The 14,910-nt window shown below is 41.0% G+C and overlaps 1 protein-coding gene across 5 annotated transcripts in view; it reads left to right on the top strand.

Annotated features, from left to right (window-relative positions):
• Positions 1-14,910, top strand: part of LCOR (ligand dependent nuclear receptor corepressor) — a 115,020-nt gene that overhangs the window by 90,703 nt on the left and 9,407 nt on the right. The window lies entirely within an intron of this gene.

Genomic DNA, 14,910 nt, shown 5'->3' with positions numbered 1-14,910 from the left:
TCAGAGTCTGAGACTTCCTCCTGATTGAAAACGACAACCGCGCCCTCAGCCAACAGCCCGCTTTGCACGCACACCTCCGCACCTTTGTATTTTCCACACTGCGCCTCCTCTGAGCCTCGGTATGCTGTTCTCTTTCCTTCTAGTTGAAGAGTCTCTCCTCAGCCAGCCTTCCTATGGTTCTGGGTGATGTCCGTTCCGTCTTTTAGTTGTATTTTTGAAGTGGTTGTTTGCGGCCGCAGTCTCTGGTGTTTACCTATGCCGCCATCTTGGTCTCTCTGCCTTGGAACTTTTGACCTTTATTAATTGGATACTTCCCTGCCTCAGCATTGAATTATTCACTTAAAAATATTTCCAGCTAAATAAGACCTGTTTGCTATGCTTAGTTTTTCATAATTTTTTAGAGTAAAACTTTATGTTGAGATTGCTTGTTAAAAGGAATAATGGTTTGCTAATTGTTTGCTCTTTTCTTGAGACATAAGTATGAAAATAACTATCAGTTAATGAAAGCTATCATAGCAGTTCTGATTCTTGGGAAGGTGCTAGTACAGTATTTCCTTTTACCAGGACAAAGAACAGCATATATAGGGTGGGACAAAAGTAAGTGTACAGTTGTGAGTATGGGAAACAGTTTATTTTTGTATTATTATTTATTTGTAGTATTTTCTATTCAGACCACTGTAAACCTATTTTTGCCCTACCCTGTATCTTGCTCAATATTTATGTTGTGGTTTTTAGAAACTAGGTGTATAAAGAAGTTTCATATTATAAATTGACTAGAGGCCCGGTGCACGAAATTTATGCATGGGGGGAGGGGCGTCTCTCAGCCCAACCTGTACCCTCTCCAATCCGAGAGCCCTCTCGCAATCTGGGACCTCTGGCTCCTAACTGCTCACTTGCCTGCCTGCCCTAACCACTCTGCCTGCCTGCCTGATTCCCATAACTACCCTCCCCTGCTGGCCTGATCCCCCTAACTGCCCTCCCCTGCTGGCCTGGTTGACCCTATTAACTTTTTTAAAAAATCTTATCCCCTTTACACACAATTGTATTTGACTTCCTTATTGGCTTCTCCCTCTCACACAATTTTGCTCTCTCCTTTATGTAACACTTTTTCCTACTGAATCATTTATAAACTTTTCTTTCCTCCTTATTTACTACTTCTTTCTTCCCATCTTTCTCCTACCCTCCCTCCCTCCCTCCCCACATTCCTTCTTTCCTTTATCTTTACCCCTGCCCTCCTTCCCACCTTAATTTTTTCCTTCACTTCCTCCCCGGACCTGCTTTGCTCCCTCCCTCATTTCTTCCTTCTTCCCATTCTCTTTTTAAGCTCTACCGGCTCCCCTTTAAAAGTTTTCTTCCCTCCCTCTTTCTCTCTCATCCTACCTTTGCCATACATTCTTCTCTACTTACTTCCACTGTTTTAATATCTATCTACCTGCCTAATTATTCACTGTCATTTATCTTTTTTCTTTTCTGACTCCTACTTTTAAAATCTGTGTCCAGTACACAACTATACTTGATTTTCATTATAGCTCTTACAGTTCACTCATACATCCTCTTTCCTCCTGTAACTCTGCTCTCTACAGACTCCTTTATAAAGTTCTTCCCTCCCTCCTTCCCTTCTTACAGCTTCTGTGAGGGGGGGGGGGGGGGGCGTTAACCCCCAGCAAGATTTCAGCCCCGGCCAGCTGTTCACCACCCCTCCTTCCCTGGCCTCCCCACCACTGTCCTCCCATTCCCTGCCCGGGACGCCCAGCCCAGCAAGGGTGGCAGAGGCCCAGGCAGCCCGGGCACTGCTGCTGCTGCTGCGAAGCAGGAGCGTCTCTGCCCAGAAGGCCTCAGACCGTTTACCACTCCGTTCTGGACCCATGGGCACCTACCCACCAACGGCCTGCACCGGGGGCCAAGGCAAACCTCCCGTGTCTGGGCAGTGCTCCTGCCCCACCCCTCACCGGGCACACCTGCTCCTGCTGCAGTCACCACCCCTTCCTGCGTGCAGCCCTGCGTTTCTTTCCCTTTTCCATTCCTGCATCTTTTTCTTGTTCCCTTTCTGTATTTCTCTTTCTCCTCTTGGCCTGTCTACATACAGGCCTGCCTTCCTCTCCCTCTCCTTTCTTATCTATCGTATCCTATCCTACCCCGGGCCCTTGCAGCTGCCTGAGCAGAGGGCGGGGACACTGTAACATAATTTGCATAGTTCTCTATTAGTATAGAATAGATTCCTGTCGTAAAGTGGATAGGGAAGAACAGCTGGATTATAATAATACAAAGTAGCCGAAACCGGTTTGGCTCAGTGGATAGAGTGTCGGCCTGCGGACTGAAAGGTCCCAGGTTCGATTCCGGTCAAGGGCATGTACCTGGGTTGTGGGCACATCCCCAGTAGGAGATGTGCAGGAGGCAGCTGATCGATGTCTCTCTCTCATCGATGTTTCTAACTATCTCTCTCCCTTCCTCTCTGTAAAAAGTCAATAAAATATATTAAAAAAAAATAATACAAAGTAGAAATGATATCAATATATTTTAGAAAACTTGTCAAGCTCATAATATATATGTAATTAAAAGCGACTTCTGATCATTTCTAATGATATTTTATATTTAAAAAATAATGCTATTGTTGGTAATTGGCCTATAGACTATCTTCTAGTTGATTTTTTCTTCTTTGACTCTCTAGCTACTTCTGCCTTTTGGTCTGGTATTTATAAAATTGGAAAATAATGCCACATCTTTATAGAACATTTTTCTGGAAAACTAATTATTATTCCTTACTAAATTTCAAAGCTATAACTACTTATTTCTCTTTTTTTGTTTGTATTGTTTCCATTGATTTTGTAGTGAGAGGAAAAGAGAGGGAGAAAGAGAGATAGAAATATCGATGAGAGAGAGTCCTCGATTGGCTGCCTCCTGCCTTCCCTGTCCCGGGGATCGGGCCTCCAACCCGGGCATGTGCTCTGACTGGGAATCGAACCAGCAACCTCTTGGATGACATTCAGCCAACTGAGCCGTATCTTGTCATTATCTATTCTAAACTGGTGGCTTGATCGGTGTAATAGGTTTATAATCTAGCATCTCACAAATGAATGAATTTTAGTTCTCTTTTCTTCAAATTGATACTTATCTCTTCAGTTGTTACAACCTTATTTTTAAAAAAGGTCTGGCTAGGTTGCTCAGTTGGTTGGAGCCTCCTCCTGTGCACCAAAAGGTTGTGAGTTCAATTGCTGATCAGGGTACATACCTAAGTTGTGGGTTCGATCCCTGGTTGGGCACATAAGGCAACCAATGGATGTTTCTCTCACATCAATGTTTCTCTCTCTCTTCCTCTCTCAAAAAAATCAATAAAACATATCCTCCAGTGAGGATTTAAAAAAAAAAAAAAGTTATTTCTTTTAATCCAGAATTTTCTTCTCTGATTCTCCTGATATTCAAATTATTTCAGGCACCCTTCGTCTTAAAGTACAGGAGTCAGGGAAATTGCATCAGGGAAATGGAGTGGAAAAAATGGAAAACGGTATTGCTTTCTGCCATTTTCTGAGTTGTGGAATTATTTTTTCCCAAGGATTGAATTTTTCTCACCAGATATTTGCATTCAAATGTAAAAACATATACCCAAGTCATGTAATGTTAGATTTTGTAGCTGAAAGAAGTGAAAAAAAATCCTTTCTTTAATAGAAAATATTCATTAAGTAACATAGTAAATAACCTTTCTTGTATTGAGTGTCCACTTTATCATTATGATAAAATGCTTATCATTTTCCAAATGGTAAGCATTTTAACACAGAATTTTATCAGATTCAATTTATAAGTTGTTGACTTTTTGTTTTGGGGAGAAGTGGTAGTGAGTATCAGACTGCATTTACAGGTGAAATAGGCTTGTTTTCAGAAGTTTGGAAAAGATGTTCTCAAAACAAGACCTTTTTAAAAGGTTGATTACTATATAATTAATAGTTTAAGCCATGATTTAGTTAGAGTTACTTGGAAAGTAAGCAAAAATAAATCAGAATTTCCAAGTATTAAATATTGAGTCTGGAGCTTTTTATAGGCATGTAAGAATGCTATGGTTTGTTGACTAGTAGTTTTAGAATGTTAATTGCACTCTTTAGCTTTATTTGATCAGCAATATGAAATGATAAGGGATTATTTGGTACTTGGAATTTCTTTCAACTTGGTATATACTAGAAAGATCACTTAGCTAAGTGTAGAAGTATGGGGATTTGTGCATGCACAGTGTTTAATCATCAAAACTTTAGTTTTCCAGTGAAATAATTTGGGGGATCTTCTGCCTATTTAATGTGGTTTTAGTTGCATTCTTATCTAATGGGAGCTCTGCACATTTCAAACAGATAATTCGGATCCTAGCTAGCACAGTTCAAGGTGTTCATTCCAGTGTCTACTAAATTGACTTGAGACAGTCAGGAAAACCTGGCACTGTAACTTTAGCTAGACAGAGATGGATTAAGAAAGTAACCAGAATAGCCATAACCAGTTTGGCTCAGTGGATAGAGCGTCGGCCTGCGGACTGAAGGGTCCCAGATTCGATTCTGGTCAAGGGCATGTACCTTGGTTGCGGGCACATCCCCAGTGGGGGGTGTGCAGGAGGCAGCTGATCGATGTTTCTCTCTCATCGATGTTTCTGACTCTCTATCCCATTCCCTTCCTCTCTGTAAAAAAATCAATAAAATATATTTTTTTTAAAAAGAAAGTAACCAGAATAGCAAATTCTTATGAGGTGCTAGGAATTAGTGAGTCTGTGTAGACCAGATTTTCAAAATGGATCAACTAGTTGCAACCTATTGGTTGTAAGATCAATTTTGTGGGTCCTAACCAACATTTTAAAAAGAGAAAAGATCAGAGTACATTAGGATAAATACTATTTCATTAAAAGTTGTGTGTTATACACATACAAAACTGGGATATACATACTGGGTCACTTTATAAAAAGTATTTATTCTGGGTTGCAGTCAAAATCAAATTGCTGTTGAAAGCCATTATGTAAATCATATCTTTCATCCCTGTTTTTCTGATACCTTGGAGAATATACTAGCACACCTCCTGTGCGCTTACAGTAGGACTGTCGGACCTTTAAGATTCCCTCTTCTTTCCCTACATCATTGATTTGAATTCATTTTCATTGAAAGTTTCTTCTTTTCCCTTATGATTATGTGTCAAAATATTTCCTCTGCCCTTTTCAATTCCTTTGAAAAGTGTCTTAGGAAAATTATTTTCACTCTATAGTAATTTATTGGGTTAACTTATTCATTAGTTACTTACGCCTGAGCTGAGCTAAGCCCGAAGTTTTAGGCAGCGACGCTCCCTAGTCCTGGACCTAGAGATGGTTCACTATCCAGAGGAGGAGACAGCCAAGTCAACCGTTCCATTCAGCATAAGTGCTATTGAATAAAAGGTGGAAACAAAGCATGAGAGCAGAGAAGTATCTAACAGCCCCGGGGAAGAGGTGCTGAGGAGGATAGAGTGTGAGCAGTACGAAGCTGATTTTAATCTTTGAGAAGATGGCTGTTCTGGATAATATGAAGCAAAGTCTAAAATGAGGGAAGACTAGTGGCAGGGAGCTTAGAATATAGTATTCTCCAAGGGAAGTCGAATCAGTGTAATTGAACTGGGAGCAAGAGAGGTCATGGAACTAGGGATAAGACTGAGGTATAATAAATACCTAAGTTGAGTATGTATATACTAGTGTGTGTGTGTATGTGTGTGTGTGTGTGTGTATGTACATTTAGTTACATTTTGTTTTCCAATATTCCTGAGTAAAGACTTGAATATTCAGATGATTCTGCTTGGTTCACTCTACTAGTACATCTCCAACAGTAGTCTTGAGTGTTTCCAAAGAGAGGTGCATGGGATGGTTATAAAGGACTGTTAATTCTGACAGCACCCCAGAGAGAATGGTAGATATAAAAGTACTTTGCTTATCCCTATATTTTAAATATGTATATATGTGTGTATATATATATATATATATACATACATACACACACACACACACTCACACACTAGAGGCCCGGTGCACAAAAATTTGTGCACTCGGGGGGGTCCCTCAGCCCGGCCTATGCCCTCTTGCAGTCTGGGACCCCTCGGAGGATGTCCACCTGGGGGATTGGGCCCAAACTGGCAGTCAGACATCCCTCTGGCAGCCCGGCAGCCCTCGGGGAATGTCCACTTGCCAGCGGGGAGCAGGCCTAAGCTGCAGTCGGACATCTTAGCGCTGCTGAGAAGGCAGGAGAGGTTCCCACCACCACCGCTGTACTGGCAGCTGTCAGCCTGGCTTGTGGCTGAGCAGAGCTCCCCCTGTGGGAGCGCACTGACCACCAGGGGGCAGCTCCTACATTGAGCGTCTGCCCCCTGGTGGTCAGTGTGTGTTATAGTGACGAGTCATTCTCAGTCGTTCTGCTGTTAGGGTCAGTTTGCATATTACCCTTTTATTATATAGGATAGAGGCCTGGTGCATGGGTGGGGGCCGGCTGGTTTGCCCTGAAGGGTGCCCTGGATCAAGGTGGGGGTTCCGCTGGGGTGCCTGGCCAGCCTGGGTGAGGGACTGATGGGTGTTTGCAGGCTGGTCACACCCTCTTCAGGGTGGGGGTCCCCACTGGGGTGCCTGGCCAACCTGCGTGAGGGACTGATGGCTGTTTGCAGGCTGGCCAAGCCCCCCCCCAGTGGGGACCCTCACTCCATGGAGGTTTGGCCAGCCTGGGTGAGGGGCTGATGGCTGTTTTCAGGCTGGCCACATCCCCTTTAGGGTGGGAGTCCCCACTGGGGTGCCTGACCAGTCTGGATGAGGGGCTGAGGGCCGTTTTCAGGCTGGCCAAACCCCTCCAGCAATGGAAGCTCCCAGCCTCTCCTTTTTTTCTTTTTTTCTTTTTTATTCTGGGATTTATTTACCTTCTACAATTGAAACTTTGTAGCCTTTAGAGGAGCTCAGAGCCGGCCAGGGCGGGCAGGAGGGAAGCCTTCTGCTCACTCCAGCTCTGTGGCCATGGCCGGCTGACAGCAGGTATCTGGGGTTTATTTACCTAACATAATTGAAACTTTGTTGCTTTGAGTGGAGCTCAGAGCCAGCCGTGGCAGGCGTGATGTTGGCTTCCTCCATCATTGGGGCAACCAAGCCTCCTGCTTGCTCCAGCTCCGTGGCTGCCGGCCGCCATCTTGGTTGGGTTAATTTGCATATAGTAGCTCTGATTGGCTGGTGGGCGTGGCTTAAGGCATAGCAAAGGTACGGTCAATTTGCATGTTTGTATTTTATTTGTGTGTGTGTGTGTGTGTGTGTATATATATATATATATATATATATACATATATATATATATATCCTCTAACATAAATGAGGTGAACAAATGGGAAATAATATTAAATCTTGAGAAGGTATCCTAGAAATCCTTTTAATGTTTTATGTTTTATAAAGTGATGGTCTGGGTCCTTTAATTATAGTTATTTCTTAAGAATGCCATCATTGTGTCAGTTTTAAGTGATTTTACTATATGACAACACGGGTAGAACTTGCCACTTTTAAGCATCATGCCACAGATTAGTATGGTTTCAAGAATGGAGATGAAGAACCTCAAAAAGATCCCATAAAATCATGAAAACTTCAGGATGCTATCAAATAACTGCATATTTAGATATATAATCTGCTAGCTGCCCTAAGAGAAACTAGGAATATTTGACTGTTAAATGTCTTTTTGTTGGTTTATGTTCCCCATGCCTCCTTTAGGTCCCTCTCGTCCCCCCTGCATACACACTGCCCTGCAAGGTGGTGGTGTGGGTTTTTGTTTGAGTTTATTTTTATTGTCATCATCATTATTATTTCAAAAGAAGTGCATTCCCATTGCAATGGGAATCTTGCCTGGACTCTGACTTCTCTCAGTCCCACTCCAGGGAAATTGTGCAGTCCTTGGCCTCTATTAGACCTTGGCAAATGTTTCTTTCCCTCCACCGTCTTTAAAAGAGCATGTGATATGGTGTGTTTTCTCTCACTTAGAGAGTGAGCACCTCTATATTCTGCTTAAGCAGTGGTATTATTTTAATCTATTATGGTCCTTGTCATTTAAATTGGGAATTAAAGGGAAATTTCCCCCAAAGAACAACATAGATTGTTAATCCCCTACCTGGCGTGTGCACGCATACACACACACACACACACACACACGCGCGCGCGCCAGTCTTACTAGCTTGTCATGAGCTCCCATGTAAGCCTAACCTTATGCCAGTTATGCCTTTAACATCCAGATCTCTCTTTAATCTGGTTCCACTAACTTAGGCAGGCTAGTAATAGACACTCTTTTTCTGTTCAATTCAGCCCTGGGCAGAGGTCTGTCCCCTTTGTCTGAAATCATTATCTTATTTCTTAAAGAATATTTCAGTGTTTTTTAAGAATTCTTGCCGAAACTGGTTTGGCTCAGTGGATGGAGCGTCGGCCTGCGGACTGAAGGGTCCCGGGTTCGATTCCGGTCAAGGGCATGTACCTGGGTTGCGGGTACATCCCCTGTGGGAGATGTGCAGGAGGCAGCTGATTGATGTTTCTCTCTCATCGATGTTTCTAACTCTCTATCTCTCTCCCTTCCTCTCTGTAAGAAATCAATAAAATATATTAAAAAAAAAAGAATTCTTATACTACTCATTAGATTAATAATTTAGGTACTTAAATTATTACTTAGTTTATATCACTTAGTACTTAGTTATATCACTTAGGGATATTCCCCCCCACCCCCACCCCCACTTCCAACAACTATAATTTTTTAAATGTATGCCATCTGGTTCAAAATTCCATGTCTTTCACAGCCTCTGAACCCTCCCCCCAAGGGTAGATGCATTTCCCAGTGTAGGGCAAAGTCTTGTCAGCAGACTTATTCAGGCCCTTGAATACATTTAACATTTTTGGTACTTATTTAAAAGAATCAGAGTAAGGAATTAGAGAACATAATTTCAGATTACTGTTTGGCAAAAAAACAAAACACTAAATAAGATTTATTGCCTTGAAGGGGGGCTGATGACGCATTTTTATGTTTATGTTTTCTTATATTTAAAGAGAAGACTTAAGCCAAATTTACAGCTCTTGACTATTGGGTCTACTCTGTCTAATGTATTCTCTAGCTTTCTCTCCCCTTCTCATTTACTGCAACTACCTTTTCCTGCTACTAAGACTAGCCCCCATCCAAATATCGTTCACTGTCTCTAATGATCTTTTTTAGTCAAGAAGAATATATTTTGATTATTAATTATGTTAATCTTGCCATCAAGCAGTTTTATTGGTAGAGAACAGATATTGACTACCTGAATCTACCAATCCCAAATTCTAGACTCTTAAAATTGTCGTTTCAGCTCTCTGCCACATCTCTATTTGATCTGTGTTTTATCCTAAATAACATAAGTGCTGACGATCCACCATTTATATTAACCACAGGAATGCTTTCCACAGGGGTAATTTAAGTATTGCAGTATTGACAAAGTAGGTGAGTTCTTCTGTGTCTAACCTCTGATCTAGAAAAACATTGCTGAGTAAATCATTACAGATAGGATTGTGAAATAACATCATTCTTAAACTATGCCTTTCAAAGTTTTTATGAATATTATCTTATCCTTTTACCACACCCTTAAGAATTTGACATGTAAGGTCATGAAGGCCATTACTCGCCATAAGAAACTCAAAACTAGTCCAGATAGTCAGAAATCAAGTCCCCCTCTTTCCACAGCCCTTTCTACCATTTACCAGACCCTAGAACAGGGGTGGGCAAACTTTTTGACTCGAGGGCCACAATGGGTTCTTAAACTGGACCGGAGGGCCGGAACAAAAGCATGGATGGAGTGTTTGTGTGAACTAATATAAATTCAAAGTAAACATCATTACATAAAAGGGTACGGTCTTTTTTTTTTTTTAGTTTTATTCATTTCAAATGGGCCGGATCCGGCCCGTGGGCCGTAGTTTGCCCACGGCTGCCCTAGAATCTTACTGCTCTTCAGTGGTGGTGGTAAAGTAATTTCTGATTCATAAATAACTCACTTAACTCTTACAGAGAGTCCTGTTGTTGAGCGGAAAAAACATGAACTCAAACAAGTGACTTCAAAATCTGCGATGAACTATTATTCTTACAAAGATCTGATATAGTCAGATGTGAGGGACATGCTGTGGTGTTGACTATAACACTGAACTAAAACATAGGGCTTCCCCTTTGGCTGATTGAGTGAATGGTCTGCAGGACAGAAACTCACCCTCTCTATTTTCCCTGCTTACTGCCTATACCGAGGATTCTACATCAGGGTAAATGATACCTTTTGGCTCTACTAAAGGCCCAAGGCTATTGGAAAAATTAAATAACTAGAAGCAAAGGTAAAGACTAACTGTTTAAAACTAGGGTACAACTGGCTAGCACCCATCGTTTAAACATGAAAAAAATTGTGATAGAATTAAACTTCGGGAATTGAGGTTAATTTTTAAAATTAATATTCAAATGAGATGAAATTAAAATTCATCTAAAACTATTGAGAAGATTTCTAGAGAAATATCAAGGTAGGAATCTGGATAATGCAGAGGCACAGTCAAAAGTGATTTTATTACTATAGTTATAAAGTTAGCTATTATGGCAGGGCCACTAAATGACACGGTTAGTATTAACGTCAAGGTTTTCAGGCCCAGTTGAAGCTGCTAGTGGGCTCATGCCTGTGTGTCCAGTTGCCAACCAGACATCTCAGATTCAAAATCTTAGAAACACTTTCACTCAGTGTGTACAGAACAGAACCCATCATACACAACACACCCCACCAATCACCAGCCGCCAGCTCCATTGCCTTTGTTCCTATCTCACTAAGTGGTGCTGCCCAGGAAGAAAACCCAGAGGCATCCTTGATGCTCCCCTCTCCCCTCCCTTCTTTCTTGCTAAGAGAAAACCAGAAATGTGGTCCCTATGTACATACATATAGCTTACATCTGCTTGGAAAGCTAAGACAAAGACAGACAAATTGAGTCAGTAAAAGATACAAATTATAGAATAAGTATACAAGACCCCTTATAATTGCCAGTGAATTTTATGAAACCATATGGCATAGGATTTCAGGAACACGTGCAGTCACTCCAGGTGGGATCGCTTTGTGGTAGCCAAGGGTGTAACTGGTAAGGAGCATCCTATGGCTTGCTCTGATGACCTGTGGTTCACTAGTACATCAGCCCTGATCCTTTCTACCAAGAAGACACACACGCAGGTTGCCATTTGCAACTTTAATATTTTTATCTCCTGAGCTTCCCTAAACCACTGCTGTAAATGCCTCTTAAGGCTGGTGTTGCCTGTGTCCGCCTCTCTGGTGCTGTGTTTCAGCATCCAAGTGCTGCACTGCAGTGTTCCAGGTTAGACAGAGTTCAGTGGGTACTAATGCCTTGGTTGTGAAGACACCACCTCCCCTTACTATGACCCTGCAGTTTAGCTCATACCTACCTGTGGTCTGAGCCACATTGCCACAGCCATTGCTTCAGGGTTGGTTGCATGGCTCTTTGGAATAACTAAATATTGAAGCACTATTAAATTATTGAAATATGTAACAGCAGCAGATCCAACTCTTACAACCTTAAAGGAAGTTAGATCACTTGAGACTTATTCAGTTTTTTATTTTATGTGAGCATCACTTTAGAAGAAAATACTTCCTCAGTTTTCTTCAGAGCACTCTGTCCTCTTACTGGGCACATGCCTTGATTTAATTAATCTCAGGCGTATTGTTCTGTTCATCCCAAGTGCTACAGCCTGCTTCCAGAGCAGTCTCAGGCATAAGTCAGTGTCCCAAAGATTTTCACAAACTTGGTGATGACTATGCTTCTTGAGTTGGGGACAACCATTTCTCTTCAGCTTTTCCTACAATAAGATTCCAGGATATTTCTTTATCTATCTCATACACTGTTACCAACCTTTTTGCCTTCTTTGTGGATTGCTAAAATGCATTTAGAGTACCTTTGATGCATTGGAAAGGTCGAAAATCGCACTTATGTGTAGTCACGTATTCAGAAACATCAGAAACACATCCAAGAACCAAAAACTGAGGGATAAAGGCCTCTGAGCAGTTGAAGTTGTTGTTAGAAAATCCACATACTTTACATATAAAACTATTCCTCAAACCTTCATTCTGAGCCTATTTATTTTTGCTTACAGTGAGCAGAGGTATTCTACAAAAGGTATGAGTGGGGCGCCTACACACAGCTTCTATTTGGAAGCCAGTAAGAAGACAGATTTTCATAAAATACAGACTGCCACTGTGGCTTTTCTGTATTTCGGCAGACAAACTCACTCAATTGAGTAGCCCCCAAAACTACCAATGTAGTTCATTTTAGAATAATAAAAAGCATGACTAACTTTAATAATAGTGTACATGGTAATGACCCTGAGTCATTAAATGGACTAAATTGTGTTCAGAGGAGGATATACTTTTTAAGACTTCCATCAAAAAGATTTAAAATTTTTAAAATATTTGATACTTGAAGGGAAAACAGAAAATTCATTTAAATTAGGAATGAACTTGTAAGGAAATGTTAATGTGCATTCCTGATCTCTAAGTTATTTTTACTGGAGCATATTTAATATGATTGGCATACAATGATGATAACTGATATTGGTATAAACTTTGCAGGCTTTTCTTTGTAGAAATTCTATGTGGTAGATGGGGCAGGTTAACCAAAATGGTAAAGTGTTTTGACCAAGATCACACAACCAGAAGTGGTGACTACTCTCCACTATCTCACAGTGCTATATCCTGTAACAAATACAGGCATACTTCGTTTTATTGCACTTCACAAATATTGTGGTTTTTTGTTTTTTGTTTTTACCAACTGAAGGCAAGACCCTCCACCAACAAAATGATTAGGACTTGCTATATTGTGACACTTGCTTTATTGCGTTATTTTTATATAAGTTTAAAAATATGTTTATATGCTTGTATTACTAGTATACTGTTGGTACCCAAAGTACCTTCTGGGTGGGGTCCTTTGGCAGGGGCCCTCTGTTCCTCCAGCTGCAAAGTCTGCAGCTGCATGAGGAGTTAAGCTCCTGTGTGCATCTCGTTGAGTCCTAGAGTTGGCATGACTTAATAGTCCCCCACCTGAGGGTGTCATTGGTGTCTCCCCTGTTCTGAGGGAAGGAGGTTATTGCCATTCTTACACAGCAGGAGGAGACTCTTTCTGTTGCCCTTCCAGCTGTTGCCTTTTAAAAACTTTCTCCTGAAGGACAATATATAGAAAGAAAAATACACGTATCATAGGAGTACTGCCCAATGAGTTTTTGTAGTTGCTTTTCTTCTTTTTGTTAGACTGTTGCCCCATTGCCATCATGTACTTTAAAGTTTACCATCCCCTACACCTGTGATAATATTTCTGTAATAATATTGTTTTGTGGTTTACTCACAATTCCATGATCAGTTTCAAGTTTGAGGTAGGCATTTTCCAAGACATGCCCATCTAACCCGGAGCCTAACGTAGACCCGTTCAGATATCCATGGAACTGCTGAAGAAAAGTGCTCTCTTGCTAGTTGTGAACATAAAACACAGTCTAACCTTTTTGATTGTAAAAGTTTTAACAACAGATTTCACCAATAGTTTCTTGATTTCATTTCGTTCAGTATTTAGACGTGTGTCAGCAACTTTTCACCACTTGGTCCTAAATTCTCCCTGAGTCAGGAACAGAGAAACTGAAATGGAGACCTCTTTTGGTGCTTTGTGTTTTATGTTCATTATCTAATATCTCACAACAATCCTTTGAAATACTGATATTCAGGTGCAATTTACCCACGAAGCAACCAAGTTCAGAAAGGTTAATTTGCCCCAGATTCTGTAAATAGTAAATGTCAGAGTGAGAAGTAGAATGTAAGTTTTTCAGATTCCACAATCTGTGCTCTTTTCAATAAAACCCTACTGCTTCAGAGGCCAGAGGAGGATGGGGAAGTAGGAGGCTGGCGTAGGTTGGCTAGGGTAAACCTTCCTATAAGGCACCTCATGGCTGGGAGATAATGTCACAGATTGAAGAAAAGAAGAGTTACCTTGGAGATATTATCAAACAACATCTGTTCAGCACATTTATTAAGCTGCCCTCAGTGCTCTGCCATGTTACATAAAGAGTCAGATAATAGGCTCCTGAAGAAATGTAATCTAGAGAGAGAGAGATTGAGAGATTGTATAAAACTCCAGAGCATTGGAGCACTCCAGCTGCATGGGCTTAGTAAGACCCAGACATCCAGAAACACTGAGCCTCTCTTGCAAACTCTTGGCTGTCTAGCCAGGAATTGCCTTTAGCCTGTTTTGAACCTTGTATGGTCCTTTCCTGCTGCCCCCACTGTCCAGGTTAAACTCTAAGAAGTGTCCTGGATGACTTATAAAGTGTGAAAGGGGTTCTTTAATGTAAAATGACTTTCCTGTGGATTATTATAAATGGTTATTGAAGGTCTAAGACAATGCCACAGTTGGGGTTTGACTAAAGACATAATACCGCCTTGCACTGACAAAGCCCTACAGCTTACAATGTCATTTCACATCTGTTTTCTCACTTAGAGGCCAGGAATCAGGAATGGCTTGTCATTCCATTTTTCAATGTGTATGAAATGTGAAATTATTGATCTCAGTTCATCCATGCCCCAGGAAAGGGGTAGAGGGTTCCTGCATTATTATTTGCAGAATTAGAAAGGCTAGCCAATTGGTCATGCTGAGAAACCATATTAAAACTATAATTTCTCAAAGTATTTCTACACCAAGATTTGTAATGTAATGTACCTGAATTTTTGTCAGTTTTGTGGACTTATAAAGCAATAATTACTTAACAGTAGTACCCAGATCTAAAACAAAAGTATATATTGACTAATGAGTTAATGTGACCAAAATTTAATTTTTTGAAAAAAGATTTATTTTCAATATTTCTTCTTTAGAAGATAAAAATTATTTGTGAA

This window comes from Myotis yumanensis, unplaced genomic scaffold (assembly GCF_028538775.1).
Source record: "Myotis yumanensis isolate MYYU_CA2020_CCGP unplaced genomic scaffold, mMyoYum1.0.hap1 SCAF_13, whole genome shotgun sequence".
In the NCBI taxonomy this organism is placed as follows: Eukaryota; Metazoa; Chordata; class Mammalia; order Chiroptera; family Vespertilionidae; genus Myotis; species Myotis yumanensis.
Note: the sequence above shows the minus strand (reverse complement) of the source record. Positions and strands in the feature narration are given on the sequence as shown.